The following is a 12,047-nucleotide window of genomic DNA, read 5'->3' on the forward strand; positions in this document are numbered from 1 at the left end:
TTTAGCTCCCTCCAACCAATGTCTCCACTCCTCAAATGCCCATTTCATGGCTAACAGTTCCCGATTCCCCACATCATAGTTACGTTCGGATGGGGAGAACTTTCGGGAAAAGAAAGCACAGGGATTCATTTTAGATGTTACAGGATCTTTTTGGGACAAAACAGCTCCTGCACCAATCTCAGAAGCGTCCACCTCTACCTGAAACGGGAGTGAGACATCAGGTTGCCGCAAGACCGGAGCAGAAGTGAACCTTCGCTTCAGCTCCTGAAAGGAAGAAACAGCCTCTGGAGACCAATTCAGCACATCAGCACCCTTCTTAGTCAAATCAGTCAATGGTTTGGCAATACCAGAAAAATTAGCTATAAATTTACGATAAAAATTAGCAAAACCCAAAAACTTCTGGAGGGCCTTCAAAGAAGTGGGCTGAACCCAATCATAAATGGCCTGTACCTTAGCCGGATCCATTTCAATAGTTGACGGAGACAAAATAAATCCCAAAAATGAAATCCTCTGTACCCCAAAAAGGCATTTCGATCCCTTGACATACAGGGAATTTTCCCTCAAAATCCGGAAGACAGTCCGAACACGTTCCACATGAGAGTCCCAATCCCTGGAAAAGATCAAAATATTATCCAGATAGATGATCAAAAATGTATCCACAAAGTCTCGGAAAATATCATTCATGAAGCACTGGAAGACAGAAGGGGCATTAGTGAGCCCAAAAGGCATCACCAGGTACTCAAAATGTCCCTCTGGAGTATTAAACGCCGTCTTCCATTCATCCCCATGCTTAATGCGAATAAGATTATACGCCCCCCCTGAGGTCAAGCTTGGTAAACCAGCAAGCACCTTTAACTCTGGAGAATAGATCAGAAATCAGGGGTAACGGATACTGATATTTAACAGTAATTTTGTTGAGGGAACGATAGTCAATACAAGGCCTTAATGAACCATCTTTCTTGGCCACGAAAAAACCCCCAGCACCTAAGGGTGAAGAGGATGGTCTAATATGACCCTTCTCCAACGACTCCTTAATATAGGATCGCATAGCCTCGTGCTCGGGTGCAGATAAATTGAAAAGTCGACCCTTGGGAAATTTACACCCAGGGCTCAGCTCAATTGCACAGTCATAAATCCTATGAGGAGGCAAAGACGCAGACTCATTCTCACTAAATACATCATAAAAATCAGCCAAATAGTCAGGAACATCATGCGACTGGGGAGAGGTGGAGAAAACAGGAGCGTCACTAAGGGCACACCGACAACCCCAACTCACCACAGACAAAGATTTCCAATCCAAAACTGGATTATGGATTTGCAACCAAGGAAACCCCAGAACAATGGTATCATGCAAATTATGCAACACCAAAAATCTTCAATTTTCTTGATGGTCTGGGGCGACCCGCATTACCACCTGGGTCCAAAACTGAGGTTTATTCTTCGCCAAAGGAGTAGCATCAATACCCCTCAAAGGGATAGGCGTCCGCAGAGGTGTCATAGGAAACCCACAATGTTTAGCAAAATCCAAGTCCATCAGGTTAAGAGCTGCTCCCGAATCCACAAACGCCTTAGCGGAAAATGTGGACAGGGAGCAGATCAGAGTAATTGCCAGAAGAAACTTAGGTTGAACACCACCCACAGCAAATGTGTGTGCAAAACATTTCTCTCGTTTAGGGCAGACAGAAATAATATGAGAGGCATCTCCACAAAAAAAACACAGCTTATTACGCCTTCTGAACTCCTGACATTGCGCCCTAGACAAAACTCTATCACATTGCATAGGTTCAGACATTTGTTCAACAGGTGGCAACACCTCTCGTGCAGTTTTGCGTTCATGCAAACGCCGATCAACCTGAATGGCTAATGACATAGAATCGTCAAGACCAGAGGGAACAGGAAATCCCACCATAGTATCTTTTACGGTTTCTGACAAACCCTTCCGAAAGAGAGCTGCCAAGGCACTATCATTCCAGGTAGTAAGGACTGCCCACTTTCGGAATTTTTGACAGTACAACTCTGCAGAATCCTGGCCCTGGCTCAATGCCAACAAGACCTTTTCAGCCTGATCAATAGCAGTAGGTTCATCATACAACAACCCCAAGGCTTGAAAGAATGTGTTCACATTAGTTAGAATAGGATCATCAGGGTTTAAATAAAACGCCCAATCCTGGGGATCGCCGCGCAGCAAAGAGATGACAATTTTAACCTGCTGCGCGGAGCTCCCCGATGAGTTAGGCTTCAAGGCAAAAAATAATTTACAATTATTCTTAAAATTCAAAAATTTAGACCGATTCCCAAAAATACATCAGGAGTAGGGATCTTTGGTTCAGCAGCATGTGAATGAGCAAGATAGGCGGAAATTCCCCGCACTTCAGCAGTGAGCTGCTCCACACGATCAGACAATTGCTTAATCTCCATTGAGAAAAAATTCCCCCTACGGCCTCAGAGAAATAGAGGAAAACATATACACAGAAAAAAAAAATTCTGATACTTTTTTTTTTTTTTTTACAATTCTTTCCTGCTATTGAGTACCCTAGAATCTGCGGTATGGCTGGTGATTCTGTTATGAATGAGTCACCGGAGGAGGTAAAAACAAAAACACAAGCTAAGTCCAGAAAACCGGAGAGGTTGGTAGCTAGCGGATTGCAGACCCCTGATCCTATTCACCACAACTAACAGTAGCCGTGGGGGGTTCCTACGGTGCCCTAGACCCCTCGTCACAGCCGCAGAGCTAAATAAGCCTAAAGAAAGAAAGGGGAAATCTTAACTGCCCCAGAGCAGACCCCAAAGCAATAGACAGCCCCCAACATGTATTGGTGATGAAAAACAGATGAAAACACAAACACAGACAGAAAGACAGGCTGAGCAAATGATGGGGCCCAACTAACTAGATAGGAAAGGACAGAAAAGATGCTGGCTGCAATCACGCAAAAAACCCTGCCAAAAATAATGTCCAACACGTCTGATAGAAAAGGCCCTGAAGTCACTAGACTTCAAAATCACTATATCAGCACTCAGGTATATTCTGAAGACAGAGCAAAGAGATCAACTGATCAGAGACAAAAATGGAGTTCAGCCCGTCCCAACCAGGGCAGGCTGAACACAAACACTATGTAAGCAGACAAAATCTCATGGAAAAATAGCAGAGCAAAAACTTAGCTTTTAGTAGACAGGAACTAAACTGGATGCCAGAGCTCAGAGCAGAAAGGATCACCAGCACCCCTGCAGGGCGTCGGCTGCCTTATATCCACTCAGAAATTCCGGATGTCCAATCACACTCCACCTGTTCAGATGACAGGTTCTTCCCATCCAGATCAATTTCACTACCTCCTTTCACCAGCAGAGGTAGTTCATCAGACATTAGAGGTGAAGGAGAAAATGAACTCATAACAGCAGTGGCCCTCAAGTTGCGATGGTCCCCCTTTTCCCTGCTTATCTCTGGCCATTACATTAAAGCAGCAGAGATAAAAGGCTTTAAAAACAGGCTGGTACATAGATATGGGAACAGTAAGGAGCTTGCTGCATAGAAATGGGAGCAGAACCAAGCTTACTCCAGATATATGGGAGCAGAACCAAGCTTACTCCAGAGATATCGGAACAGAACAGAGCTTACTCCAGAGTTATGGGAGCAGAAACGCGCACGCCCGCCACCTGACCCAGAAGTACAGAGAACATGGAAGAATCGGGAGCTGCGCAGCCGTCACGGTTACACGGCCGTGCACAGCTCCCGACCACGTCGTGATAGAATGTGATGCGGCTGTGTCTGCTGCCGGCCACATCACAGTACAGAGGACACAGCGCGCACAATTTTCTTTGCGTCCTGCCCTGTACAGCTACTGGGGGAGACACTTTTTGTTTGCAAAAACTGCATTGTCATATTTTGAGAGCTATAATTTTTCCATATTTCTGGCAACATAGTCATGTGCGGGCTTGTTTTTATGGTACGAGTAGACGTTTTTATTTTTACCATTTTCGGGGGCATGACATTTTTTGATCGCTTGCCATTCCGATTTTTGGGAGACAGAATGAACAAAAAAAACAGCAATTCTGTATGTATTTTTTTATGTCGTTCCTTTTGTGGTAAAATTTATAAGGCAGCTTCAGGTGAGTATGTTTGCAGCGATACCACATTTGCAAAAAAAATTTATGTTTTGGAGCTTTTACACAATAAAAACTATTTTATGGAAAAAACAATTATTTTTGCATCGCTTTATTTTGAGAGCTATAACTTTTTTATTTGGACCATGGAGGTCTGGATTTGGAATGATACTCAAAATCAAAGTGGAAAATCAAATTACAGACTGATCCAACTTCAGTGGAAATGCCTCATGACAAGGAAAAGATGCTCAGTATTTAGTGTGGCCTCCACATGCCTGTATGACCTTCCTACTGTACAACGCTTGGGCATGCTCCTGATGAGGCGGCGGATCGTCTCCTGAGGGATCTCCTCCAAGACCTGGACTAAAGCATCTGCCAACTCCTGGACAGTCTGTGGTGCAATGTGACGTTGGTGGAAGGAGTGAGACATGATGTCCCAGATGTGCTCAATCGGACCAAAACATCAGCCAGTAAGCATTGGTACTGAGATGCGGTCTGTGGTCCCCAACTGCAGAACCACTCCTTTATTGAGGCTATCTCGATAATTGCCAATAATTTCCATCTGTTGTCTATTCCATTTGCACAACAGCATGTGAAATTGATTGTCAATCAGTGTTGCTTCATAAGTGCACTGTGTGATTTCACAGAAGTTTGATCTACTTGGAGTTAGATTCTGTTGTTTAAGTGTTCCCTTTATTTTTTTGAGTAGTGTATATATTATTGTGATTTTTCTTTTTTAAACATTCTTCAAATTTTTTTGTCCTTTTTTTTTCCCTTTTTCACTGACACAAGCTTGTTAGATCATGCATTGCGCATGATCTAACCAAGCTTGCTAGCACTGGTGACCATGGCATCGATCGGCCCATCGCAATGAGATCACAACACAAGGAATACAATGAAATGAACATCCAATATAGAACAATAGGATCAGCCATCAATGACAGCATTATTATGCGCAAATGTGGATTTATTATCCGCAGCAAGCTAATGCATTGTGATTATAGTGCTGTGTGATCATGAAGACCCATTAACAAGTCTATTCTTACTCTACTGGGGCTAGACAGAATCCCATCTGCTACTGTCCCATTTTGATTACTATGTGTGATATCACCCGCAGTTTGGGCCTACATGACTTTTTTTGCTTCAATTTACATTACAGATATAAATTGTTACTTACAGATCGCACGTCAACAACAGCCACCGCTTCTCGTATCACCGGGGTTTGTTTCCAAACTGCAAGTAGCTGTATGTCAATCAGATGATCAGTGTGCAGATGGAACAGGTTAATCAGGAATCAGCAGCTTACAGCTACGCCTCAAACACTGAGAGGAAAAACATGCCACATACGTCATCTCCCAGCAATCCAGAAGGAAGTGACAGAGAAGAGAATCAGCTGGGCACTGACTCTGAACTCCAGCTGGGCATGCTCATTGCTGATGAAAATAGATACAAAGACATACAAAAGTAATACAGGGCAAGACAAGTCAATCTGTGCTGTAAACACAGTGACATAAGTAACTTTAGAGTTACTAACCCTTGGTTTTATCCTGTGCAGGCGTGCAATGAAGCCATGGACATCTGTCAAAACAATATGGAAATTGATCTCAAAATCATATGTGAGGCCTTTCCAAAATGTACTCATCATGACAACATGACTCCCTCTTTACATAATGCTTAATACCAACTAAAAAATAATGATAGAATTGTTATAAACAAAAAAAACTGATAAGGGAGGATCAGTTGTCGTCATGAATACTGATGATTATATTGAATGAGTAACAGATATGCTGTTTGATAGGACTATTTATAAACCACTAGATGGTGGCCCGATTCTAACGCATCGGGTATTCTAGAATATGGCCAATTCGCATGAATATTACTCCTTCTTCTCCAAAATGAAGCTAACCACAATTATACTAAAAACATTACAATTAAAAAGTACCAGAAAACAAGGGGTTAAAATTGATACACAAGAAAATCAATCAAGGTATACCCTGATAATCAATTGCAAACAAAAAAGAACCAAGAAGTGCAACACACCTTAATATTAAATCGTATTAAATGTATTAATTATATGCCTGAGTATTGTTACATAATAAAAATTGTTATAAAAAAGGACTGACAACGTGAAGGACACAAGGCATGAGGTCCGACACAATTACAATATTGTATGGATCTGGAACATTGAGATCACGTATAATATCAATTTTTACAGTTATTCTTGCAATATTACCAAAGTGCTAGACCAAAAATAAAGAAATATCAATGTCGCTCTGGGTGCAATTAAATCTAAAACATATCACCACTATAACATATAGTATGTGCACAAAAGAGCCTCAAAAAAATAATATAAAAGGTCTAGTACTATGAAAAAAATCTCACCCAAGTAGATCCTTGTAACTGGTCACACCATGCAGCCCCCATGCACATTTCGCGACGGCGTCTTTAGGGGGCTTTTGAGCTAGTACAGCCATGAGTCTTCTTCGGAATGATGCAACACGTTTTTCACATCTGGTTTTGGGAATCCTCTGCCATTCTTCCTTGCAGATCCTCTCCAGTTCCGTCAGGTTGGATGGTGAATGTTGGTGGACAGCCATTTTCAGGTCTCTCCAGAGATGCACAATTGGGTTTAGGTCAGGACTCTGGCTGGGCCTGTCAAGATTGGTCACAGAGTTGTACTGAAGCCACTCCTTTGTTATGTTTGCTGTGTGCTTAGGGTCATTGTCTTGTTGGAAGGTGAACCTTCGGCCAAGTCAGAGGTCCACAGCACTCTGGAAGAGGTTTTCATCCTGGATATCTCTGTACTTGGCTGCATTCATGTTTCCTTCAATTGCAAACAGTTTTCCTGTCCCTGTAGCTGAAAAACACCCCATAGCATAATGCTGCCACCACCATGTTTCACGGTTGGGATTGTATTGGGCAGGTGATGAGCAATGCCTGGTTTTCTCCACACATACCGCTTAGGATTATCATCAGAAAGTTCTATCTTCATCTCATCATACCAAAGAATCTTATTTCTCATAGTCTGGGGGTTCTTCATGTGCTTTTTAGCAAACTCTTTGTGGGCTTTCATATGTCTTGCACTGAGGAGAGGCTTCCATTGGGCCAATATGCTATAAAGGCCCGACTGGTGAAGGGCTGCAGTGATAGTTGACTTTGTGGAACTTTCTCCCTACTGCATTTGTGGATCTCAGCCACAGTGATCTTGGGGTTCTTCTTTACCTCTCTCACCAAGGCTCTTCTCCTATGATTGCTCAGTTTGGATGGATGGCCAGTTCTAAGAAGACTTCTGGTGGTCCCAAACTTAACTTCTTCCATTAAAGGATTATGGAGGCCACTGTGCTCTTACGAACCTTGAGTACTGCAGAAATTCTTTTAAAGGGGTCTGAATACTTACCCACTGTAGGTAGCACTACAGTTCTAGTCCTCTTTCTCTTTGAAGAGACAATTTGCATATCTCCCAGAGGAGCATTGCGGCTTGAAAGTCTCTTCATCTCAACATGCTTGACATGTCACTCTCCGCAAGGAGAAACGATACTCTTTGGATCTCTTTCTTCTAAATAAGAATATAATGCTATCTGCAAAACCTAAAGCTGATAATGAATTAAGGCTTGCAAGAGACGTCAGAAGTAATAAAAACAGATTTTGGGGATATGTCAAAAGTAAAAGAAAAGTCAAATTTGCTATAAGATTTTTACAGGATGAAAATGGTGAAATGGTAAACAATTATGTTGAGAACACCAAACTTTCACATTCCTATTTTGCATCTGTTTTCTCTCAAAAAGTAAATGTAACATCAACTGATCTTCACTGTCCTATTAAAGGAATAGAGGAAACCAGGCTATCTATAAACTTAATATAAATGAATTCAAGTCTCCAGGTCCAGATTAATTAAATCCTAGGGTACTGAAGAAGATAGCAGAGGAAATTATTGAACCACTCTCCGTAATCTTTGAAAATTCTTGGAAGACAGGAGAAGTTCCAGAAGACTGGAGAAGAGCAAATGTTGTCCCTATCTTCAAAAAGGGAAAGAAGGTGGACCCAGGGAACTATAGGCATGTGAGCCTGACTTACATACCAGGAAAGATCTTTAAAGGGAATCTGTCACCCCATTTTTCGACTATGAGCTGCCGGCACCGACATCAGGGGCTTATCTACAGCATTCTATAACGCTGTAGATAAGCCCTGGATGTAACCTGAAAGATAAGAAAAAAGAGTTAGATTATACTCACCCTGGCATTCTGTCCGGTCCAATGGGAGTCGCCATCCGATCAGGCACCTCCCATCTTCTAACGGTGACACCCTCTTCTTTGCTGCCTGTCGTGGCTCCGTGCAGGTGCACTGCTCTGCCCTGTTGAGGGCAGAGCAGAGTCCTGCGGTGCGCAGGCTTCGGGAGAGGTCCGGCGCCTGCGCACTGCAGTATTCTGCTCTGCCCTCAACAGGACAGAGCAGTGTGCCTGCCCTGGAGCCGCGACAGGCAGCAAAGAAGAGGACGTCACTGTTAGAAGAAGGGAGGCACTGGACTTAAACACCCATCGGACCGCTCCCCGGTGAGTATAATCTAAGTCCTTTTTCTTCTCTGTCAGGTTACATCGTGGGCCTATCTACAGCACTACAGAATGCTGTAGATAAGCCCCTGATGTCGGTGTCGGCAGCTCATAGTCGAAAAATGGGATGGCAGATTCCCGTTAAATAATTTATTAAACAACATGTATATACGCACCTGGATAAGAATGAAGTGATTAACCAGAGTCAGCATGGGTTTGTAACTAATGAGTCATGTCAGACTAACTTAATTTCCTTCTATGACAGAATCACTGACTGGATCGATCAGGGAAATGCAGCAGATATAGTATATCTTGACTTCAGCAAAGCATTTGACACATGGGCGGACATACCGCATGTGCAGCTTGTTTGGCTGTGAAGGGGGGCCCCTGCAGGGTGGCTAATAATAATGGCCAGGGGCCAGATTGGCCTCATGTGCAGGGGGCAGGGAGCGATTCCTGCAGCTCCGTTGCCTACAAGAGAAAATAGCAGAGGAGCGGAGCTGCAGTGATCTGTCCTGCTTCCTGCCGTGCTTCCTCTCAGACAGCAGCACCGCAGGATGATGTCATCATTCAGGAGCCAGCTGTGTTGTACGTGTGCGTGCATGCGTAGTGCTGTGGCAGAATGTGCAGAGAGGTGAATTGTGCGGTGTGTGTGTAGGGAAAGGGGAGAGGGCAATGATGGGGTGATGGAGAGGGCAATGATGGGGATGGTGGGGGAAGAGGAAATGATGGATATGGTGGAAAAGGCAATGATGGGGGTGGTGGGGGGAGGAGGAAATGATGGAGGTGGTGAAATGGGCAATGATGATGGTGAGAAGGCAATGATGGAGGTGGTGGAAAGGGCAATAATCGGGGTGGAGGGGAGAGGAAATGATGGAGGTGGTTGAATGGGCAAGGATGGTGGTTGTGGAAAGGACAATGATGGTGGAGGGGGGAGGAAATGATGGAGGTGGTGGAATGGGCAAGGATGGTGGTGGTGGAAAGGACAATGATGGTGGTGGTGGAAAGGGCAATGATGGGTATGGTGGGGGGAGGAGGAAATGATGGATGTGGTGGAAAGGACAATGATGGGGTGGTGGGGGAGAAGGCACTGATGGTGGTAGTGGAAAAGACAATGATGGGAGTAGTGGGAAAGGAGGCAATGATGGGGTTGGTGGAGGAGAATAATGTACGCACTAATTCTGTATAACACCATCCTTAGTTACAAAGTTTACTCTTTTATTATGTATAACATTGTCCCTTATTACATACCATCCTCTCTAGTTATATATGATGCCATCCCTTATTATATAGCTTTCTCTGCTGTTTTGTACAGTACTGTCTCTTACATAGTGAATTCTTGTTAGCTTTTTGTTCACAGCGCCCTCTTTTATTACAGTCATATGTAAAAGTTTGGGCACCCCTATTAATGTTAACCTTTTTTAGTTATAACAATTTTGGTTTTTGCAACAGCCATTTCAGTTTCACATATCTAATAACTGATGGACTCAGTTATATTTCTGGATTCAAATGAGGTTTATTGTACTAACAGAAAATGTGCAATCTGCATTTAAACAAAATTTGACCTGTGCAAAAGTATGGGCACCCTTATCATTTTCTTGATTTGAACTCTCCTATCTACTTTTTACTGACTTCCTGAAGCACTAAATTGGTTTTGTAACCTCATTGAGCTTTGAACTTCATAGCCAGGTGTATCAAATCATGAGAAAAGGTATTTAAGGTGGCCACTTGCAAGTAGTTCTCCTATTTGATTCTCCTATGAAGAGTGGCATCATGGGCTCCTCAAAACAACTCTCAAATGATCTGAAAACAAAGATTATTCAACATAGCTTTTCAGGGGAAGGATACAAAAAATTGTCTCAGAGATTTAACCTGTCAGTTTCCACTGTGAGGAACATAGTAAGGAAATGGAAGATACAGGTACAGTTCTTGTTAAGCCCAGAAGTGTCAGGCCAATAAAAATATCAGAAAAGCAGAGAAGAAGAATGGTGAGAACAGTCAAGGACAATCCACAGACCACCTCCAAAGACCTGCAGAATCATCTTGCTGCAGATGGTGTCACTGTGCATCGGTCAACAATACAGCGCACTTTGCACAAGGAGAAGCTGTATGGGAGAGTGATGCGAAAGAAGCCGTTTCTGCAAGCACGCCACAAACAGAGTCGCCTGAGCTATGCAAAAGCACATTTGGACAAGCCATTTACATTTTGGAAGAAGGTCCTGTGGACTGATGAAACAAAGATTGAGTTGTTTGGTCATACAAAAAGGCGTTATGCATGGAGGCTAAAAAACACAGCATTCCAAGAAAAACACTTGCTATCCACAGTAAAATTTGGTGGAGGTTCCATCATGCTTTGGGGCTGTGTGGCCAATGCCGGCAGAGGGAATATTGTTAAAGTTGACTGTCGCATGGATTCAACTCAGTATCAGCAGATTCTTGACAATAATGTACAAGAATCAGTGACGAAGTTGAAGTTACGCAGGGGATGGATAATTCAGCAAGACAATGATCCAAAAGACCGCTCCAAATCTACTCAGGCATTCATGCAGAGGAACAATTACAATGTTCTGGAATGGCCATCCCAGTCCCCAGACCTGAATATCATTGAACATCTGTGGGATGATTTCAAGCGGGCTGTCTATGCTCGGCGACCATCAAACTTAACTGAACTGGAATTGTTTTGTAAACAGGAATGGTCACAAATACCTTCATCCAGGATCCAGGAACTCATTAATAGCTGCAGGAAGCGACTAGAGGCTGTTATTTTTGCAAAAGGAGGATCTACGAAATATTAATGTCACTTTTATGTTGAGGTGCCCATACTTTTGCACCGGTCAAATTTTATTAAAATGCAGATTGCCCATTTTCTGTTAGTACAATAAACCTCATTTGAATCCAGAAATATAACTGAGTCCATCAGTTATTAGATATATGAAACTAAAATAGCTGTTGCAAAAACCAAAATTGTTATAAAGAAAAAAGGTTACCATTAATAGGGGTGCCCAAACTTTTACATATGACTGTACATAGTCCCCTCTTTTTAGATATGAAATGACTGCTGATGGAGGTGCTGGTGACCAGACGATCAGTCCATCAGCTCCTCCATTAGAAAAGAAGCTTTCCCATGCTCCATCAGCCATCACTGCATTATAGAGCTAACAAGACAGGACAGTATGTATTAGAATCCAATATGTAAGGGATGGTACCGTATATAACAAGAGAGGGCACTGTATTATAAGGGACAGCAATATACATAACAAAGGAGAATTTGTAATAATATATACACATCACATTTGTATGGATGGACTCCTACATCCAGATCCGGGCACAACGGAGTTAACCAGGTCAGCTGAGGTTCCAGGTGGTTCACAGGAGTGAGCTGGTCTACATTGTTGGATTTAT

The 12,047-nt window shown here is 42.9% G+C and overlaps 1 protein-coding gene across 1 annotated transcript in view; it reads right to left on the minus strand.

The window, feature by feature from the left end:
• Positions 1–5,459, minus strand: part of LOC141063430 (cystatin-C-like) — a 63,736-nt gene extending 58,277 nt beyond the window's left edge. The window contains exon 1 of the mRNA XM_073557459.1: positions 5,276–5,459. The gene's annotated coding sequence lies outside the window, so the exon portion shown is untranslated. The remainder of the gene's footprint in view (positions 1–5,275) is intronic.
• Positions 5,460–12,047: the final 6,588 nt, after the last annotated feature.

The sequence above is a fragment of the Dendrobates tinctorius genome, unplaced genomic scaffold (genome assembly GCF_039654945.1).
Source record: "Dendrobates tinctorius isolate UK_male_01 unplaced genomic scaffold, ASM3965494v1 ptg000250l, whole genome shotgun sequence".
NCBI lineage: Eukaryota > Metazoa > Chordata > Amphibia > Anura > Dendrobatidae > Dendrobates > Dendrobates tinctorius.